We start from the raw sequence: 24,015 nt of genomic DNA on the forward strand, positions 1-24,015 counted from the left end.
ATAAATTGATTGTATACTTTCCAAGAATAGGAAGAAATCATTGGAAATATCACATTGTAAAAACCACACTATTTATTTATTAATATAAACATATTTATTCCATTCTTTGAATATGTCCCTTTCATTTTTAAAATATAAGAAAGTGAGAGAGGTGTGGGTGTAATTAAATAATATTTTATTGAACCAACTTTAACCTCCAATATGAACATTTAGGTTGATTTAAATCATACTTACAGTCAATAGTATGAGATCGTATCACATGTAACTGTGGATCACTTTTATTGTCCACTAGAGTGATTTTCAAGTGGTATTTTTTCAAAATCTTGGAAAAGTGAATGATATAAAAGTTCCACCTTTCATTTTCTTGAAATGTTTGGTGTAGATACATAGCCCTCTTCTTGGTGTCTCTTAAAATGGATGGAAACAACCCAATTAGTACAACATGGGTGAGGAGGATAATTCGGAAAAGTTAACACACAATATCTGAAAATGTTTACTTTGCAATTGTATCTTGAGACAACTGAATGAGAAAAAAAAAAAGGCACGGTTTTCCTATGTGAAGAATACACTGATGAGTCTCCAGAAATCATACAGCAGAGGTTTGAAATTCTAAATACATTTTAAATAAAATTAGGATTAAGCTTAAAGAGAATGGCTGTGGAATAGAATATTTTACTTTCTAGAGATATTCAAGTTTAAAAAAAGGTCCACTTTACTTACCACTATATATCATGCAGAGATTGGCTGGATTTTTTTGAGAATTATTTTTGTTAATATGGTAAAATTAGTCTAAATATTTTAGGATAGCTAATGTTATTATGCATGAAAATATGATTTTCTACTGGCTAGGCCTGCTGAAATATGTATTTATTAAAGTCTTCTAGTATTAGATAATAGAATATAAGAAAACAAAAAAGCTTAAATTAAAAAATAAATCAAGAAAAATTCTCACACAAATATTTCAGTAACATTTTATTTGCATCAGATTCAATTTACTTATTTGTTATGAAAATAATATATTAAAATATATTTTGACAATGTGTTTTAACATTTCTGAGCAACATGGCATACAATTACATTTATTTAAGTCATTGCATATGTTGCAGCTTACAGGTGTTCAAGATTTTAACATAAAAAACTAATTTCTAGAAAATTATCTTACTCTTTAAAGGAATCATCAGTTATATTTTTTAAGTTTTCCATAATTTGCAAATTGGTTTAAAATAGAAAGATTCCTAGTAATTAACTTTTCTCTACTCCAGAAATAAGCAATCTGAAAGTTACTTTATTCTAAATGGCATGCTGGGCTTGTTCAGTGGAACCCATTACTGATATAATTTGCCAAGTGTAATTATTTTATTAATATGAAAACAGCTGGCCTTTCAAAATATTTTAAAACCCCACCAAAAAAAAAAAAGGAGAAATTTCAATTTTGACCAAGACGAACTAGCTTCAAACAATATACCAGGCCAAGACCAACATGATAATCAGAATAAAATACTTTTAAAATGTATTGCGTCTTTTGACTACTTAGTCATGGAACATCTCCAACCTCAGCTTTCTCAGGCCTGTTGAGTTTGGAGCCTTTACAGGCTTCCAGAGGCCTGAATTTCTTGTATAATCCCTGTCTACGTGGATTTTATGTTGTGACTTCCTTCATCTTGCTTATTCACTCTTTCACGATCTTTCAGTCTGATAAATATTTGTATTCACATTTAAATCTTTTCATTTGCTTTACTCTCTTCTTCTTTTTGTCTTTGCAAGTATGTAAGTATTTTTCTGTACTGTTACGTTAGCTGTTGATCTAGGACTTGGAGTGATTAAGCATTTGAGTTCAGTTTCCCTTTTTAGGGCCAAAATATACTATACGTCAACTAAATTCTAGTTCAATAAAACTTAATTCAAATGATTGAAAGGTACATTAATGATAATGTACTATTTGCTACTCAAAATAGTATTTTAAAAATTTTTCCCAAGATGTGAAACTGAGTTTGTATGTATTTAGTGAGCTGGACCCTTAGGATACAATCATGTAATTTATCTTTAAAATCTTTCCCAGTTGCTACAATTGGCTTAATCAGAAAGCTAAGATGATGGTATTAAGAAGACTCTAAAGGGGAATAATTTACTATTTTTTAAAATGTAAATACGTAGTTCATAAAAGTAACCCAACAAAAAGCAAGAATCGTAATATTTGAAATTTGGTCATTTAAGTAACACTAGATTTAAACAGTTAAGCTACCTTTCACCATAGGCATAAATCTAATAAAGAGATTGGCACCCTAAATTAAACTATTACTGCATATACTTTTCAAAAGGCTTGTGAGGAATACAAAACATAACATATTGCTTATAATTTTAAAGAGAATGTTAAAAAAGAAAGCTTAGCTCTTTAAATATTTTTTCTAGAAATCAGCTTCTACTAGTCTTAAAACTATTTCAAAGTAATTTTTTACATATTAGATACAGCTATTAAACTATTAAATTACAACACTAATGATTTATATGTGTATATTTGCTAAAATATTGGACTATTGTTAGGCAAGGATTACTACAAAAATAAGAATTATTACTTATATATCAGATTAAAGCTAAGGGTTGAATTTTTATATATCCAGTATTTCAGAAATACAGCACTTTTCATGTTGAAGTTATTAATATAGAAGAAAAATATTCATTAATTTTCAGTAAATAAATAGTAAATTGGTTAAAGCACATAGACTTTAAACTTCCATTAACCTGAGCAGTTTCATCCTTTAAATGAGACCTTTGACCCAATCCACTCAAGTCAATTTCTTTTCTTTGGTCTTCTAATTAAGTCATCCAATTACAAGCTGTAGATGTGCTTTTATGTTCCTGATATTAGTCTTAATTGTGTTAATAAGAGTTTTCTCATTTATCTTTATAGGTTCCATTGGTAAGTATATGCCACTACTTTATAACAATAATAATTTGGTAATACACTTTTCCAAATATCTATAATGTTAATCTATGAAGCATGTTGGATAAGTTTGCATTTTTATATTAGTAAATTTATATCTCATAATAGTTCATCAAAAATAAGCTGATTATTTGACTAATTAGTGAGGTATGGTTAAATGACTCATTCAAAGAATGTTCACATGGGGGAAAAACACATAGTTCATTCTTTATAACTAATCCAGTCTCACAACTCCCATCAACAGGGTAGCAGAAGGGAAAAGTATAAATTTACTACAAATCACCAATAGTCATTTTGAAAAGTGTTTGCTTGGCCAACCCATTTCCTCTCCATTCATATTGCCATACATAAGATAGTGTGTACATATATAAGAGACAAATATGGCTTATATGATCTTGGTGTGACAAGGAGAACAAAGGGTTCTCAGAGGCAAAGTGTATGTTCTTGATCATCTTGTTCTCTGGTGGTGAATAAACAATAGTTAACCATTTAGAAATGTGGCAAATGATTATGATTTTTCTCTTTTCACTTATTCTCAGAGTTTAGAACTCTTAGAATGTTGAACTTCTGCTCACTGTTGCTCTGTAACCATGGTACATCCCCTCAGATCTTGGAGTCCTTACCCATGGAGTCTTCCTTCTTCTCACTCACAATTTTCCCCCAGAAACAGGGACTCAGCATTTACACATCTCATTGCAGTTCTCTATCCAAACCTTTGCTTCTCCTCTACACTGAAATTGAGCCAGAAGAGCAACAAACTCACTATTTGAACACAAACCAATCATGCTGCTATACTTTAGCCCAAGGCTGATGGACACTGGATACAGGTATTAAACCAAAAAAAAAATGTATTATTGGGCACATGGTTTTTTGCTAAGTTCTCACAACCTCTTCATGGGGATTCTATGGGACTATATTCATATATTCGTGATATTCTCAGTTCCTTTCCTTTGTATCTGATGACTCCAAAATGTCTCCTATTCTAGAACATTCTTCCATCTAAATAGAAAAAACAAACAAAACAACAACAACAAAGGAAAAACAGAAGTTTGGTGTCTGGAGTATTTTACTTCTCTTCTTTTTCTGCTTAAAATCTACTGGGAATAGAGGGGGAGTCTTTCTCTGTTTTACTTTATGCCTAGTAAGGATCTCTCATACATAGCAAATATACAAGAGACCAGGTCTGTAGGCTTTCTTAGGCTAAAAAAGGTGGCAAAAATGATAATAAAAAGGAAAGAGAAGTATTCTATCTTTTTCTGAACATTATCTGGATATTAAATCTATTTTATCAATACAGAGATCACAAATGTGAGCTTCCATCTGAGCAATAGAGAAGAGAGAAAGGGCACAGCAGAAAAGCTACAAGAAAATGTAATTTAAGTGGAAAATAAAAATGTAAACTTTTTTTGTTTGCACAACTGTAATTTAATTGTCTTTTCTCTCTTAGAATGGTTGGCAGTTTATTTACTTACTCAACAGTTATCTTGTCGAGCGTCTGCCATTGTCAAAGCATTCTTCAGGGCTTTGTGAAAGAAACACAATTGAAGAAGACCCAGTTGATCTTCTCAATAAGTTTGTCACTCTAGGACAAACATACTATCTAAAAAATGCATGCACTTGCTCTCAATAGGAAAGCTAAATACAAAAGAGTGTTTTTTTTTTTTTATGTATTCTAGGATTATATTTCTTTAAAAAAGGTAAAATAAATCATATTTCTTTTAAAATTCTTGTGATGGATTAGATTTTAAAATTTTTGTAATGAGTTACCACTTTCATAATTCCTTCAGTGATGAAAGTAGAATCTCAATAAACTTGACTTTGCACATATTCTTTTGAAAAGAGAAATTAATTTCAGAACAGTTGATTAGAACAGTTTTTTGTCATATATGTGTGTGTGTATATATATGTATATATATCAGTGATACAAACACACACAGACACACACACACACACACACACAACTAGCCTTTTTTTGGATAAAACAAATATTTCAAATGTAGCATGAACTGCAAACACTCCCTTTTTTTCTCCCCTAGCCTTTTTTTGGATAAAACAAATATTTCAAATGTAGCATGAACTGCAAACACTCCCTTAGGAGTCAATTAGTACTTAGCAATATTTGTCTTTTGTTTTTTTCTGATGCTGCTTGGCAAAGTTTTACTTAGTTACCTTCATATGGGGCCTATGGGCAAGAAGTCTTCAAAGTATTTGAAGAGACAGTATCTCTTTACACACCACAGTGAAAGTTTGGATAAATTACTGTAGGGAAGAGTCAATGGATTAACCTTGGTCGGATCCTGTCTGAAAATCAGTCTACATTCAGTTTTTTTCAGATATTTAAAGAAATAAATTAATCAGCATAACATTTTACATCTTCTAGTATTCTAATTAAAATAAATAAGTGTACACAAATTCTATGTATTTAATTACTGTTAAAAATTACATCAATTATCTGCCCATTTGCCAACTTTTTCAGAGTGGTTCAGAAGATTCAAGAAATTATCTATTTTGATTACAAACTCAGTTATCATATTCAAGATACACTCTAGTATTCTAAGAAAGCTATCTTATATATTTTATTTGCTTCATAAAACTGTAATAAAAAGGTTAATTAAACCATATAATATAGGAGAGCTGTTTTGGTCAGATATTTTCCTTAGAAATAAATCTGACATGAACCTTCGAATTGTAAATTATGGCAAGAACGTTAATTCAAATATTAGCCAAAAAGAAAAACAACCTGTGACGATTCTTCCTACAATTAAATAAATAATGAACAAAACAAATCCTAACGCTAAAAGAATAAGATTATTTAAGTATGAAAATAAAACTTATGATTAAAATGCTTTTAAATTTAAATGCAAAATTAATGGTTAGAGATAATATTATTGTCATTAAACAAACCAAATCCTACATTCCTACATCCACAGTGAATTTATAATTTAATCCATCTTTTGATAAGTATCAAATATATGTAATATAGAAATGAATTCTACTTAGTTACATTTTAATTTTATATAATAAATTCATTTTAGTTACAAAACCTGTTTAATTTCTTTGTAAATTCTATTTCACCTAACACTGATATATACATATATATGTACATGCACTGTGTATATATACATATATAGTAGATAGTATACATATGTATAGTGTATATATATATTTGCTTAACACTGTTTTTCACTGATTTTTTTTCTAAGTGTTAACATTAGCATCTATGTTATTAAGCTTCCTCTCACTGATTATCTTCTACTGTGTCTTTAATATACAAACACGTTCTTTACCTAAGAACAAACAATGATGTATATAGAAGGCAATACTGTTTAGAAAATGGAACTTGTTCAACTTATTCAGCCACTGAATATTACAGTCACACATGCTGAAGGACTGGCCAGATTGCTTCGCAGCGGAATACCTTGAGAATGAAATATAAGTTTGTTTGAAGCATGAAGGGAGGTGTTTCAGAGCCTGGGCACCTTTCCTTACTGTGGCTAAGAATAGCAGGTTTCTGTCTCCCCCCAACAGTTAGAAAAAAAAATTATCTATTTCAAACTGAATTGAAAAATTGGTTTATCTATTTCAGGCTGAATCAGCAACCTCTTGAATAGGGGTGACTTGGCATGTACACACTTTACTATAGGTAGCATTTTTGCTACTGTACTCAGTTACATGGTTTGCAGAGAAAGGGGGGCAAAAACTATTTGGATTAGCATTAGTCAAGTGACAGTAGGAAAATCCTCTAAGGTAAAGGTAAATACACATCTTCTGGGTTTATAATCACTTAATAATTTCTATTTGCAACAATAATCTACATCTTGCAAATTATGGTAAATGGTGGAAAGAGAAAAAGTGAACCCCAGAGAATTAGTGCTAACAGCTTCCTTCTTACGGCATCACACTCTTCACATTCAATAAATATTGATTGAATTATAATCAATACACAAGTAGAAATTATATATATATATATATTGTTGTATGGGTCAGAAAGTAAAATATTTAAATGTTCTAAATTAGTTAAAGTATGAGGATAAAAACTAAATCATTTATGATAAAATAATTGTTAAGATCAATATATTTTATGGCTTACACGTGTTGTAAATATGTATGAAGTAACCTAAAACACTTTTATGTGTTTTTTTCTACCCAGGCTATTACAAAAATGAAACAAAATAAAATTAAGGAAGATGAAACACAGTTTTGAGGAAACCTAGATTCGAAACATGCATGATGATTTCTAAAATTAGTTGATATTGTCAAAAACCATAATATTCAGAATATATTCCAAAAAAATCAGTGTTTACCTGTATAGTAAATTATACAATTAGCAAATATTAACAGATCTGTATGTCTGTTAGCCCTTTATAAATTAGTGTATTATTTCTGCCTATGAAATAGGTGGTGTCTTGCAACTAAGGAAACTGAGTCATAAAAACATTAATGAACTGGATAAAATTATATAGTTCAAGTCTAAGTGGGGAAAGTTGCATTCAAAACATAGCAGTTTCAGTTCCAGAGCTGATTTAAGTAACCACTGAATGTGCTATCTTTTCTAAAGCTGATGTCTAAAATCACCCATTATTATTTCAGTAGCAAAAGGTTAGAAAAAGTACAAGTATTACCCCTAGGCAACTGATTAAATAAATTGTAACATAACTGTTCAGTAGAGAATTACATAGCTGTTAAGTAGAATGAGGTAGCTCAACATGTACTGACGAAGGCTAACCTCCAAGATATATAGGTATATATAAAAGCAAGGTTCACAACATTCTGGATGGTATTTTGGGAGACAAATATGCATATAAATATATTTTTATGTGCAATGTCTCCAGAATAGTTTAGAAGGGACTGATACTTGTGATTACCTTTGAAGGGTAGAACTAAGTTTCTGCATATATAAGGCAATGGTAATACATTCTTCATTGTAAACTTTTTTCTGAGATTTTAAAATTTTGTACATGGTCAAGTATTACCATTTTTAAACAGACAGAATTTATTTTGTAAAGCAGTTTTATGTACAGAAAAATAAGATTCCACACTAGAATAGAAATAGAAAACTTCCTACAAAGAAAAGCCCAAGTACATATGATTTCCTGATTAACTCTACCAAACATTTAAAAAAAATTAGCCCTGGCTTTTTATAAATGCTTTAAGACATATACAGAAGGAGGAAACACTTCACAACCCTTTCTATGAGGCCAGTATTATTGTGATATAAAAGTGACATGAAGACTTCACAAGAAAAAAATGTAAATCAAAATTCTGTATAAGTATACATGTGAAAAATCCTCAACGACCTAGGAAACTGAATCCACCAACATATAAAAGAGGATTATAGACCATAACCAAATATACTTCATTTCTTAGGTGCAAGGCGAGTTTAACACTTGAAAATCAATGTAATCCATTATATTAATAAACTAAAAAAGAAACCACTTATGAACATGAAAATTATCAAAGATATCTCAGAAAAGCAGATCCAGTAACATAATGACTGTACCCCATGAAATGGTATTGATACCACGATTGCAGAGTTGGTTTAACATATAAAAATCAATTAATATAATACATCATATTAATGAAAAAGGACAAAAACCCAGTGATCATCTTAATACATACAGAAAAAGTTGGTGATAAAAACCAAACCCTTTTTATGGTAAAAATAGTGAACTAGAAATAGGAGGGAAGGAAATTGCTCAACTTCATGAAGAGCATTTATTATAAATCCTCAGCTAAGATCATATTCGTATTGACAGAAAAAGCTTTCTCTAAACATTAGCATATGGATGTTTACTCTTGCTACTTTAATTCAACATTGTACTGAATGTTTTAGACAAGAGAAATTAGCCAAGAAAACAAAAACTGATGTATGTTAAAATGATTTTGCAGATGACATAATCATATATCTAGAATATGTTAAGAAATATATATACACACTATTAGAGCTAACAAATGAGTTCAGTAAAGTCACAAGACATGAAATCAACATATAAATATTAATGATAATTCTATGCGGTAACAATGGAAAATCCAAAATTGAAATTATAAAAATAATTCAATTTGTATTAGCATAAAAGATAATAAAATACTTAGGAATAATTTTAACAAAAGAAATGCAAAACATGTATACGTCAAACTACAAAACACTATTAAAATAAATTAAAAATAATTTAAATCAATGGAAATATTTCCTGGGATCATGAACTGATAAACTAACTATTGTTAAAATAGTAATCCTCTCCAAAATGATCAATAGATTCAATACAATGTAAATCCAAATTCAGTGTTTTTTTTTTTTTTTTTTGGAGTAATTGACGTGTTGCTTCTAAAATTCATACATAATTAGAAGATATAAGAATATCCAAAGTAATCTTAAAATACTGGAGGGATCACATTCCTGCAAATTTCACAATGTTTTTCCAAAACAAGAGTAAATAGGACTAGGTAATACTGTATTAAACCTAAACATACACATCAATTAAAAGCCCAGAAATAAAGTCATACATGTTTTGATAAGAATGTCAAGGAAATTAAATAAAAAATGAATAGTCTTTTCAAACAATAGTGATGGGAAAACAATATTCACCAGCAAAAGCAAATGACGTTGGATTCATACTTCAGGCCATACGTAAAAATTAACTAAAAATTGATCAAACAACTAAATGTAAGAGCTAAAAGTGTATAACTCTACTAAGCAAACATAGGTATAAATCTTTGTGACTACAGATTAGAAAATGAATTTTTAGATAAGACACTCAAAAAACAAGTAACCAAAGATAAATAGATGGTTTGTTTTGTTGTTATTGATGTTGTTGCGTGTGTTGGTGTTTCCTTAAAAAGATATCAAGAAAGCAAAATACAATGACATAATAGAAGGAAATATTGCAAATCATATATCTGGAAAGAGTTTAGTATATTCCCTTTTTGTAGATAGGAAGATTCAATATTATCAAGATGTCAGTTCTTTTCAATTTATTGTATAAATTCAATGCAATCTCCTTCAAATCTCACTAAGTTGCTTTGTGGCTATCAACAAACTGAGTCTAAAGTTTATATCGAGAGGCAAAAGACCCAGGATAGCTGAAACCGTATTGAAGGAGAAGAACAAAGTTAAAAGACAAACACTATCTCACTTTAAATTTTACTATAAACCTATTGTAATCAAGAAAGTGTGATATTGGCAAAGTAATAGATGAATAGGTTAATACAACAGAATAGAAAGAATAGAAATAGACCCACATATGTATAGTAAACTGATCTTTGACAAAGAAGCAAAGACAATACAATAGAAAAAAAAAGATAATCTTTGCAACAAATTGTACTGACAAATACTGGTAATCCACATACAAGAAAATTAATCTAGACTTAACTATGGATAACCAAGTTACCATGCAACCTGAGCTATCCCTTATGAACTAAGTGTTATCTTACCTGCCAAGCTCTAAAGATGGGAATTCATAGCAGCACTCCATCTTCAAATGTAAGTGGTATATACATGACTGTATCTAAGTATAGTCTCAATATATAAGTTACATAAAGAAATTGACCAAATAACCATTTATCCCACTCCTGCTACGTTGCCTTCTTTCTCCCAGCCTGCATCTACAACCTTATAGAGAGCCTCCCGTAGTTAGTTAACAAAGAAAGATAAGACTTAGGCCCTGTTTACATATAGTTCTGTATGATATGCAGGCATCACCTGGATGTAGAGAGTTGCAATACTGTAGCCTATTTATGGGACATCCATAAAGGACAGTAAGGGAGGACTGAATATGAGCAGACCTTCAAGCAGCACATCTGATTGTTCACTTTTCTTGAAAGGAGAAATGATCAGAGATCTGGTTACATACTACTTTGACCAATGGTTTTGCTGGATGGTCAGAGAGTTGGAAAAGACATACTTGGAAAATTGACAAGAAAATTTGGGAAAGAGGTGGGTGGAGATATCTCCTCTGAAAGTTTGAAAACAAAGATATTTGTATCCCGTGTACATCCTCACCAAAGAATTAGCTTAGTATAGAAGAATTTTAATAATCAAGTGGCTATAATGACTCGTTTTGTGAATATGAGTCACGCTCTGTCCCCAGCCACCAATGGACTCATGAACAAAGCAGCTATGGTGGCAGGAATTGAGGTAATGCATGGGCTCAGAAAAATAGACCTCCCCTTTATTGCACGTGATGAGTCACTTTTCTTATGCTGCACTTTCTATATTCTCTCTTTGACTTCTGGCAATTTAATTATAATATGTCTTGATGTGCATTTTTTTATTATCCTGTTTGAGGACTTTAGGTTTAATGTCTGTTTCTCTCCCTAGATTTAGAAAGCTTTTGGCTATTGTTTCTTTAAATAAGCTATTAGCCCTTTATCCTCTCTGGTCCCCTTGGGTCTCCTATAATGAAAATGTTAGTTCACTTAATAGTGCCCCGTAAGTATTGTAGGCTTTCTCTAATCATTCATTACTTTGTTTTTGTTCCTCTGACTTTGTTTTTGTTCCACTGACTGAATAATTGCAATGGCCTGTCTTGTGCTTCACTGGTGCTATTGAAATCCAATGGTACATTTTTCCATTTATTTAGATTCTTCTCTCCAGAATTTCTGCTGAGATCTTTTGAAATAATTTCTATCTCTTTGTTGACATTCAAATTTGATTCATACTTTATTTTACTGATTTCATTTAATTGTTTATCTGTGTTCTCCTGTAACTCACAACTAACAGCTTTTTAGGGTCATTATTTTGTATTCTTTGTCTGGCAATGTATTGATCTTCATTTTTGTAGGTTTGGTTGCTGGAGATTTATTTTGTTCTTTGATTGCTCATGTTTTCTTGACTGTATCCTTCTTGTAGCTTTACATTAGTGTCTCCACATACACAGAAACGGGCATCTCGCCCACTCTTTATGTAATGTTGTTATCAATGGGAAAATAACTTCACCAATAAGCTTAGCTCAAAATTCTTGAAACCTCTCAAAAATTTTCTATAATATATTTTATCTGAACTTGTGCTGTATAGTTTGAATTATAGAGAGAAGGAAGGCTTCGGTCCTTCCGGACCTCGGAATTCTGCCTTAAGGAATGAATGAAGGTAGGCGTAACGTTTTGCTGTTATTTCTTTCTTCGTTCGTCTGTTTGTGGTCTGGATTTCGTCTTTCTTTCTTAGGTTGTTTCTTTTGGTCTTCGTGTGCGTTCTGTATTCTTTGTGTCTTCTGACGTCTTTTTCTTTCTTCGTAGATTCGGTATTCTAGGGCTCATTTATTTCTTTCCCGTCTCTTGGTTCTTTTCTCTTTTTATCTTCTTGCTCTCTTCCTTCCTCGTCCTTCTTCCGTCCTCCTTCTTCCTCCTTCCTTCCTCCGTCCTGTCCTTCCTTCCTTCCTTCCTCCTTCCTCTCTTTCTCTCTCTCTTTCTTCTCTCTTTCTCAACCCCACAATTTCTTATTCCCTTCAGATGACTCTGAAGTTCCATGAGCTGGGATGTTAGATCATGTTCCACTACTTTTACTTCTCCCTTATGGAGAAGTCTCAAGTTCTGCACCTTCTCCGTGCATTGCAGGGCTGTACTTGGTACTGCATTCACCCACACGCTCCTCTTTGTGCTTAGCTGCCCTCAGCAAACTGTGTGGATTATATCATAATTCCTGTGAGATGAGACATAAATCAGGACTTTGAGTAGTGAAACAAGGTACAGGATGTTGCAAGTGAATTCGACTTACTTTTTCTGGCCAAGGGAAAAGTTTCAAGCCAAGGCAATTTTATTTGGCTTTTAGCTATGTTAGCTTGTGGGAAGGGGTTAATGTATTAATAGCTAAAGTAATATTCTTCTCACCTATTTCAACACACCTATTCTCATGCATTTATCTGTAGTAAAACAATTTCTGAAGTAGATTTTAGACCTCTCATAAAGGTTTGTTTTCAGCCATATATTGTGGTTAATATGATGTTTCTGTAAAGGAATGAGGTCTGGGACTTCTTATTTTGCCTACCTTGCTGATTTCACTCCCTTAGTTTTTTGTTATTGTTTGTGATATAGTAGCAATATGGAGAGAGTAATTAAAAAATTTCTTTTATGCATATTGTAGAGTTGAACTAGGAAGTAAAAGCATACCATATGGCAGGAAACCAGGGTTCTCAATGTGGAAAGGGAGAATAAAACATTAAATGGGGAAAGAAGAGAGAAGGAATTTATAGTGTTTTATTGGAATTGGAGTGATCTCTATCTCTTTATTTACTTATATTTCTAGTTATATATTTTTTTCTACTCACAACCCTTGGATTGCAAACAATGTTACAATAAACATGCTCAACTCTTATTTTCTAAATATAATTTTTTGATGCAAGAATCCTTCTTTTTTGGACTCTTTGGAGGAATGAATAATTCCAGGACTATGGAAGGGATTTACTTCTTTACCATCGATCTACTTGTGCATTTTTTAATAAAAATGCCAGTATCTTGATTATTCAGGCTCTACAGTAATCCTTGAAGTCAGATAGCGTCAGTCTTCAAAATGTTTTCCTCTCAAATTTGTTTTTTTTTTTTTTCAAAATTCTTGCTATTCTAGGCCTTTGAATCACATATAAACTTTACAATTATATTTTGATTTTTTTAAACATATGCATGCATGCACATGCATACACTTGATTGCACATGTACACACACACATACATACACACACACACACACCTTCTGGGATTTTGAATAAGATTACATTGAAAATATACATCAATTTGGAGACATTTGGCTTCTTAATAATATCATCTTCTCATCCATTCACGTGGAATATTTCTCCATTTAGTTAGATTTTTAATTTCTTTTTACCAATATTTATAGTTTTCATTATACAATGCATATACTTCTTTTGTTAAATGTATTCATGTTTTATTCTTTTGATGCTATTTGGATACTTTTATAATTTTATTGTTAAATTTTTCAATGCTAATATATGGAGTTAAACTGATTCTTACTGTATGTTCATCTTGTGTCCTGTAACGTGATATAGCTCACATATGTTTTATATTTTCCCTAGAATTTTCTGTGTAGATGTTCATGAATTATATAGAGACCATTTTACCTTTTCTTTGTGATATGAGTAATTTCTCTTTTAATTGCTTTATTTCACTGCATAGTGATTTCAATACAATATTGCAGTAGTTATGAATATCCTCAAAATTTTTCCCCAATCATAGGGTGAAAGCATTCAATAATTACCATTAACTATCGTGTTAGGAGCTAAACTTTTTAGATTATTTTCATGAGGCATAAAAAGGCTTCCTTCTATTCATAATTTGTATGGAATATCCTAATTAATGAATGTTGAATATTGTCAAATGCTTGTTCTTAATTTATTGAGATGATCATGTTCTTTTGTCTTTTACATAAAAAGATATAAAATATATGTTTGCTAATATGACTAATTACATTGCCTTATTTTCAATTAATAAATCTTTTGTTATTTGAATAAATTCCAGTGGTCATGATTCATTATCCTTTTTTTATGCAGAGCTACCCTTCATATTCTAAACATTTATTAAAAGTTTTTGTATCTGTATTGATCAGAAATATTGGTCAGTAGTTTTCTTTTCTTGATAAATCTGTTTTTCAGGTCAGTGCAATCCTAATATCAGAGAATATCTCATGTTATCTTTCTGATCATATTGTGAACAGCTGTACCATTTCTTCTTTAAATATTTGGTAATATATCAGTAAACCATTTGAATCTGAAGTTTTTGTTTTATAGTTGTCATTACTAAAGACTTTTAATTGTGAATATGATTTCATGGATATATGGTTATTCATGTTATATAGTTCTCTTGGATGAAATGTGGAGGTTAGTTTCTTTCATGGCATTTTTCCATTTCACTATTTTTTTCAATTTACTGGCATAAAATTTTTCATAATATATACTTGTGATTTTGCAATTTGTAGGATGTGGAAAAAGTATTCCTTATATTATTCTTAATACAGTTAACTTTTTGCTTGTCTCCTTTTTTTTTCTTGGATGGTCTAGTTAGAAGTCTATTCATTTTATTAATTTAATCTATTTTTTTCTGTTTTAAAATTATCGACATTTACTCTATTTTATTTTCTTCGTTCTCTTTAAAATGTTCATTTTTTTGTTTCTTAATAGAAACTTAGAATATTTATTAGATACTTGTCTTTTTTTCTAATATATGCATCTAATGCTCTCATTTTCTCCCTCACGCACTGCTTTAGCTGCATTCCAGACATTTTGATACATTTTGTTTTCTTTTTAATTTAGTTTAAAACGTACCTAATTTATCTTGAAACTTCTTATATTTCTGTTCTTAATCTCTAATTTATACCTGCCATCACCTAGAAATATACCTTTTAATATTGTAATTTTAGTATTTTTACATTTATGGAAATTTGTTTATGGCTCATAATATGCTCTATGTTGTTAAACATTTTATGTGTATTTATTGCAAAATTTGTATTCTGCTATTCTTAGGCAAAATGTTTAATGAAAGTCTACTAGGTTAAGATGGTTGATAGTGTTCAAATTTTCTATTTGTTGCCTATTTTCTGTTTACTTTTAATATCAAGAACTCAGAATGATGCACTGAAATTTTCAACTGTAATTGTGGATCTATTACTCCTTTAAGTTCTATCAGATTGCTTCATACTATGATATGTGGAAAGCAATTTTGTTAAAGATCCTAATTCTACAGACAGGTAACTATACACTTGTGTTTTGTGTGTGTGTGTACTGAAGTGAGGTAAACAGTCTTTCCCACAAATAAAATGTATTTTATTGTAAACATGTTTTTCTCAAATACAGTTAATGTTATGCTTTCCTTTACCACACTACAAATAAGCATAAGACTACCTCTCTCAAAGGAAACAAACCTCTTATGTACTCTAAAGCCATCAAATTTTGGAAAGTGTTGGAGTGTTCCAGAATGTATTGATAAAATGCAAGACAATGTATATGACCAATGATATCATAATTTGTTTTATTGGTTTAAAATATTCAAAATAAGCCTGACACAACCGAAAGTGAGTTGGAAAAAAGGCATGTCAGTAGCACCCAGCTCTTCAATTAGCATATAAAACTAGCTGACCAGACCAAGACGAACGTTTGCTATTTCTGTCTCTCCAAAGCACACTGAGCTTATTGGTAATCACAGTGTACTACATATAAGATGTTTCCTACCTCTGCTGAAGACTGGAACAAAACATCTATGAGCAGAGATTATTAGATGTGCAGGCTGGAAGTAAAACTTTTCAGTCCCTGGCTAAGTAACCCTTAATAGGTAGCATGTGTCTTTCACAGATTTTTTTTTGTTGTCTTGCTTCATCCGAGTTGACCTTAGATAGTTAAAGGAAATAAATAAAAGAAAGTTGTTGTCATAGGGCACATAGACTTATATTTTAAAATGCTCGTCACTTTTCTTTACAAAAAAGTAATCTTATGTATGTCAAAATTTAAGTAGAAATTCTCATTGGCAAAGATTTCTGGCAATGATGGAATAAAAGGGGTTAGATTTACCGTCCAACCTTAAACAACTAGAACCCCACCCCCCACCCCTGCCCGACACACACACTCAAGGATAGTAATTCCTGGGTGGAGGAAAATGAAAATGAATGGGATAAACTCTAGCAGCACCCAATTCACTGCGTGGAGAGATTACAGGATGCAATGCAGAGATGGAATATCAGTATTGGTGAGTTGAGGTGAGAGAATTTGGAGATCTTAAGAATCAAAGCAGTTAGAATTTAAAGGGTAGATTATTGGAGAAGCAGAGGCTGTACCAAGAGAGACAGTCCCGGAGAGATCCCTTCGTGTTTTTGGCAATGGAGTCAGATTCAGTGGCTGGAGGAAAGGAAGGAGACTAAACTAATGCATACTTTCTTCTCAGTAGAAAAATGCTAGAAGAAAATGAGTCCAGGAGAGGAGAATGAATTAAGAGGTATCTGGCTGGCCATGGTGGCTCACACTTGTAATCCCGGTGCTTTGGGAGGCTGAGGTGGGTGGATCACTTGCGGTCAGGAGTTTGAGACCAGCCTGGCCAACATGATGAAAGCCTGTCTCTAGTAAAAGTACAATAATTAGCTGGGCGTGGTGGTGGGCATCTGTAATTCCAGCTACTTGGGAGGCTGAGGCACAAGAATCCCTTGAACACAAGAGGCAGAAGTTCAGTGAGCCAAGATGGCGCCACTGCCCTGAAGCCTGGGAGACAGCACGAGACTCAGTTTCAGAAAAATAAATAAACAAACAAACAAATAAATAAATAAAGTGTCGATCTCACCTAAGTATCTAAAAATCTTGGGAAACATGTAGGTTAAAAACAGGGTAGAACCCGGAAAGATACATGAATTAAAACATGTGATCATGACATTGTAAAAGTGAATAGGAACTCCAAGGGACATTAAGTAGAATGATAAGGAGAAAAAGGAAGAAAAAAAAAGGGGGGAAATACAAAACGGGTCACTCTGAGTGCAGATGAACATTGCTGTAAAACAAATACCAACCTTAAAATGTTTTAAATGATTTGAACTACTTTTGAATCTGCAAAATGTCAGGTTATTAAGAAGAAAAATACAGCTTTTCTAAATGAAATTTTGCTTCAAAGTAGTTATGAGCTCCTCTTAAAAAATGCATAAAGTTTGGCAATATAAATGCTTCAGAACTTTCTCTGACTTAGATTAGGCATACAGTATTTTTCTTCAGAATACTGATATGCTTTAGTACATTTCTATTGTTGTATTTTAAAATTTGATTTTGCAAAATCATTTTTGGATATGCTTGAGAATTATGACTTTGTGTAAGCTACCCTCCTCTCATAGAGACAACTAGAGCATAATTGTAACCTATTACTCTCCATTTTCAATATGTGTCAAATATTGGTAAACAGGAGTCTGGAGTGAGCCAGCAGGGGAGCTGACTTTTCTTCAGAGACTCTGTTTCAGAAATAAAATAGATAAGACAATTGTTTGGGAAGCACTGATAGGGTAATATATGTTCATTATGGGACAATGTTACTTTCCTTTTGACATTTTAAAACAACATAATAAATACTCAAAAAGTAACTGTGAATAAAGATCACATTATGAAGAACAAATGACAAAGAAATTACAAATATGCATTTAATTTACTGTGCCTTAGTTTTTCACAGCTAAGCTTTTGACATATTCAGAAGTTTTTCCTGTATATAGAAAACTAAGTACTGATTGGTACCCAAAGAAAAGAAGAAAAGGACTCCATTCATTTTTTTCCATTTTTATTAAAAAAGCTCTTCATTTTTAATGTAATGAAAACCCTTTGATTAGTACTCTGGTTAAGCTTTATATTTTGATTTTAAGTACTAAAACACCATATTCCTCAAAATATTTTAATATATAAGACTGTTTCAAAAGTTTCAATATATTTGTAGTGAATCATATGGTGAGATCCTCAAAAAATAAGTTCATATTCTAACCCAAAGAAAGGATGAATGTGACCGATATGGTTTGACTGTGTCCCCACCCAAATCTTGACTTATAGCTCCCATTATCCCCATGTGTCGAGAAGGACCTGGTGAGAAGTAATTAAATCATGAGGTGGGTGTTTCCCATGCTGTTCTTGTGATACTGAATAAGTCTCACAAAATATGATGGTTTTATAAAGAGCAGTTCCCCTGCACACATTCTCTTGCTTGGCACCATGTGAGATGTGCCTTTGCTCCTCCTTCTCCTTCTGCCATGATTGTGAGACCTCCCCAGCCATGTGAAATTGTGAGTTCATTAAACCTCTTTTTCTTTATGAATTACCCAGTCTTGAGTATGGCTTTATTAGCAGTGTGAGAACAGAATAATACAGTGACCTTGTTTGGATAAACGTGTATGGGCAAAGGTGGATTTGGTGGTTTCCGTATTTTGGATGTTAGTCATTCTAATAGGTGTGTAGCGGCATCTCATTGTTGTTTTAATTTGTAATTATCTGATGACATATAATGTTGAACATATTTTCATATATTTATTTGCCATTTGTAGATCTTCTTTGGCAAGATGTCTGTTCATCATTTTATGTTTTTAAATGGGGTTGCTTTTCTCCTATTGTTGAGGTTTAAGTGTTTTTTTTTGTATATTTTGGATAACAGTGTTTTGTCAGATATGTCTTCCACAAGTATTTTTTCCCAGTCTCTGGTATATCTTCTCATTATTTTGAATTCTCTGTTGCTTTAAGCCAACAAGTTTGTGATAATTTTTTACTGCAGCCCTAGGTAACCAATGAAATATTGAAAAAAAGTTTTTCATTCTGTTTATATTTCATACCTTCTGCTTGATTGAAAATCCACTTCAAATGGCTTAATTCTAGGTATAGTGAACTAGGAAATGCAGAAAAAGAGACCATCTGAAATGAACTTCAAAAGCAGCAATAAATAATGGGGCCAAAATCTCTTGTGAGAAGGAATTACAAAGAAATTAGCCCAGTCATAGTCATATGGGTAGTTCGTTTTAGGGAACATCTATCCATTAGAGAAAGAGGTAGTTGATAAACTGAATCCGGGAGTAGAGCTTTGGAGTATGTCACAAATCTTTGAAAAGTGGATCCCTAGCAAACACTACATATTTTCAGATTGAGACTCTAAATGATACTCTCTGGGATAAACATAACTGGAAACAGCAAAGGCTTCACAGGGACTGAAGCCAGGTCCTCAGTGTCTTCATTGGATTAAAGTTATCAGGGATTGCTAACGTCTCTTATCTCCTGTCAAAATCAATGAGAAATGTTCTCTGCAGAAGACAGTATGATCCTGAGATAAATTTTTCTCATTTTTAAAAATGCAGTATTCTGTAATCAATAAAAATAATCAGGAATATAGGAACACAAGGCAATAGAATAGGAACAAAAACTGGACTAGAAGGGATCTCAGATTGAATTTGGATAATGTAGTTATGCCGTATATCATGAATTTAGCCAATTCAATACTGGTTTGGTTCTGTGTCCCCAGCAAAATCCCATGTACAATTGTTTTCACCCTGTCAGGGGTGTGGCCTGGAAGGAAGTGATTGGATCATGGGGCAGATTTCCCCCTTGCTGTTCTCCTGAGAGTGAGTGAGTTCTCACGAAATCTGATGGCTTATAAGTGTGTGGTACTTTGCAGTTCTCTCTCTCCTGATCCAACATCTGAAGATGTGCCTGCTTCCCCTCCATCTTCCACCATGATTGTAAGATTCCTGAGGCTTCCCAATCATGCTTCCTGTTAAGCTGGTGGAACTGTGAGTCAATTAAACATCTTTTCTTCAGAGATTACCCAGTCTCAGATAGTTCATTATAGCAGCGTGACAATGGACTCATACAAATCGTTGTCATTACCAATAAATAAACAAATGAACAAATAAACAAAAGCCCTTTTTATCATGTGCCAGTACTGTTCTAAGCACGTTATATGTATCAGCTCACTTAATGATAAAGATGCTATAAATGTACAGATAAGAAACCAAGGCACGGATAATATATCCAAGGTCACTCAACTTACAAGGTGCAGAGCTGATATTTAACCCCAAAGAGTCTAGTTCTACAACTGTGTTCTTATGTACTATGACACACTCCCTCTGATTAGGTAAACATTTATTCACTGCTGAGCCAAGTATTATTCTATTATTAACTTTCCTTCCTCTTATACTTTATTTTGCTGAAGTCAATACTTACCTTGCATTTTCCATATTTCTTAGTTTTTTGTATGTTGATTCCTGTATTAATTTCTGTACTATGCTCCCATAGATTACTTGAAAAATTACTTCACATTATTTATTTTTCTTTTAGAAAACCAAACTGTCTTCTCACAGCCCTACCACTCTCTGCTTTTATCTGAACTCTTGAATCCCAGAGTTGAGTGCAAATCTATCTTCCCAGCTAGACCTTTTTTAGCCTGTTAACATATCCATCCCTTCTTTTGTGTTTTTCTTATTTTGTGGGAGCACATCCTCTATGTTTTCCCTAATTAAAAATGTTTCCAAGACTATGAACTATTGGTTTGTTTTAGAAGTATAGCTTTTTAGAGTATACTTCAATAATCCTTTATATACACTTTCATATCTGACAAACTGCTGTTTCCGAATCGATATTTTGCATTTCTTGTTTTTGTTTTCAAAATATAGACACAAATAATAAGCTAGATATTTTTATTTTTCCCCACCAAATACCTAATAACTAAACAAAACTTGCTCAGAAAAACAGTTTGGATTTGAAATATCTAGATGTATTTCTGTTGAAGGGAAATAAGGTGCCAGAAGAAAATAGAAAGTATTTTATTGTGTGCTTTTATTTGAATTTGTACCCACCAATGAATTTATCATTTGTCTTGTGACAAACACAACATGGAATCATAGAAAAATGAGAAATTATTTAATGCACTTCTGGTGCTTGGTGAAAGACATTAAACCACCAGAGAAATGGAGCTATATGAAGGTCAGAACAAACATCTTTCAATTTGATAATTTATTAATACTTAAAGTGCTGGAAGAAACCATTAAATAAAGATATAAAAGTTTTTGAAAATGCCATTTGCTTCAGATGAAACTGTACTGACATGCACTTTCAAATGATACATGAACTCTTCTTCAAGAGGTATTTATGAATGAGTTGTGAAATGTCATCATTTGCACACAAAGTTTTGTGAGATGGTTCAAGTACTCAACTTTTTTATTGAAATTATCTTGAGTATGAAAACTACATCCTGAGGTGGTAATATATAAGGCGTTGTAGTTTACTTACTCATTTTTGGTAGATAAAATAGATTTATCTATATACTAAAAATGTTCTCTGACTTTTAGCTTCAAACTACTAAGCTAGTTTCAGTCTATAGGCAGAGGATTTGAAAAATAGGCTTTTTTGTACTTTAAAAAATGTTGTGTGGGTAGTAAGACATTGCATTTGAATTCCCTTGCAACCAATTACTGTCTTAAAATTACGAATTATGAAATATATTGAATGTCATTGTCTATTTTAATTGAAAATTTGTCTTTCCTTCAAAAGGTTATGAAAATAATGTTTTTGAATGCCTTTCTTTGACAAAAACCTTTATAAATAGTAAGTCAATAATATTGTAATTCTTACAATAATCCTTGGAAATAATTATTATTGCCACCATTAAAAAAGTAAAATAAAATAAAAGGATACTGGAATTTAGACAGTATAAGTAGTTTACAGAAGTTCAAACCCCTGGTAAGTCAAGGAGGGAGAATTTAAAATTCAGTCTCTGTAAGTTTAACCTTATGCTGTTTTCACAACTCTGCATGGTAGTAAGAGTATGTGCTTTTGATGTCTTTAAAGATTTCCTTTTTCAATGGTTAGCACAATTCTGTGATACGGTATTTATTAAATACACATTGATTGAATGTCTGTCTTAAAAGCAATCATTAGGAGATCTTAAATAATTAAAAAATTTTCAGTAGTATTATGAGTCGGGTACTATTGCAATTAAACCTCTTATTGTACTTAATTCTTACACTGAAAGTTAAAAGTTACTTTATTATTTCCCACTTAGCATTTTTATAAAATGAAGTCTACAAATATTTAGTATTTTAATTTATTCAACAAACAGTATAAGTTATTAGTATTGTACTAAGACTCAGTGATACATTATTTGAAAAAATTCTCATATAATACATATTTAACATTTAGTACATATATAGAACATATAATACATAAGTTCTCCATTCATATGTATTACAAAGCATAATTAAAAAGAAAGCTGTTATTTCAAAATTAATAAAATAAGTTCAATATGACTGCTCCTGTAAGGGCTTTGAAACAAACCCCTGTTGTTCTCTGATTTTTGGCAAAAGGGGTATTTAACCTATTTCAGATATGTTTCATATACACCAGCAATTCTTGTAGACTGGTTTGGGAATATTCTTTGAACTTCTACCTTCCTTGCCTGTACCTTACATCCCCAATTCTTCCCAAAATATGCTATGTCTAATTCCTACAATAAATCATTTATTTTATCGAACTACTTCCTCGATTAGAACTTGATACACATATTGTGCCAAAATAGTCCCGTAGCTTACTTATTAACATCTAAGGGAAAAACTTACCTTTGCAATAAAGAGATCTCAGAATCACCTCTACAAACAAATGGTTAACTTTAGTGTAACTTAGAATGCAGCAACCAAACAATATAATAAATAAATAATAATATGTACAATTATGTGCTTCTGTCTCTGAGCTGTTCTTGTACCTGGAGAGGCTGTTTCTATTTATTGCTGCTTAACAAAACACTTCTTTAAATTATGAGAAAGATATAAAAAAGATTGTAGATCACATTTAACATTTCCAAATTATTTGACCCAAAATAACTGTCTTGAAAATATACTAAATTTTCAAGCATTTTATTTTACAAATATAACTATAATGTATATATCTAAATTATACATATTTATATATGTTATTTATATTATATATAATTTGTTATATGTAAATAAATGTTATATATTATATATTATATAATATATTATTTGTATATATTTAAAAGAAAGACATTATTTATATAGTAATGGCAAATATATTATATATAATAAAGGCAAATATATAATATATATTTATATATATATAGTATATAATTAAGATTGTACTATCTATGTATATAATCATATCTTCTGTACTATTATATATACTATATTGTATTTTCTATACTATATTGTTATTTAATATTCTTTTTTGTAGATTATGTTTATTCCTCATCTCTATTGTCTCTATTCTATTCATCCTCTCTCTCCATCCCTAGATTTTTCTTCCATCTCCTGATTAATAGACTATTCCCTATCTTAATTTTCATTCTTCAATTCTTATCTTCTTTATCTTCATTATATGAGTTTATTTTACTATTCTGCTTTACTATATTTTATCCTCTCTTCTTCTTTTCACCTCCCTATTTCCTATCCCTAATTCTCTCTCCTCTCTATTTGGCTCTATCTCCCAATCTCTCTCATCTATATATATTATATTGAGACGGAGTCTTATTCTGTTACCCAGACCTCACTTCAGGTCATCCATCCACCTCCCAAAGTTCTGGGTTTACAGCTATGAGCCATTGTACCTGGTCAAGCATTTTATTATACTTAATTATTAA

This window comes from Rhinopithecus roxellana, chromosome 3 (genome assembly GCF_007565055.1).
Source record: "Rhinopithecus roxellana isolate Shanxi Qingling chromosome 3, ASM756505v1, whole genome shotgun sequence".
NCBI classification, from domain to species: domain Eukaryota; kingdom Metazoa; phylum Chordata; class Mammalia; order Primates; family Cercopithecidae; genus Rhinopithecus; species Rhinopithecus roxellana.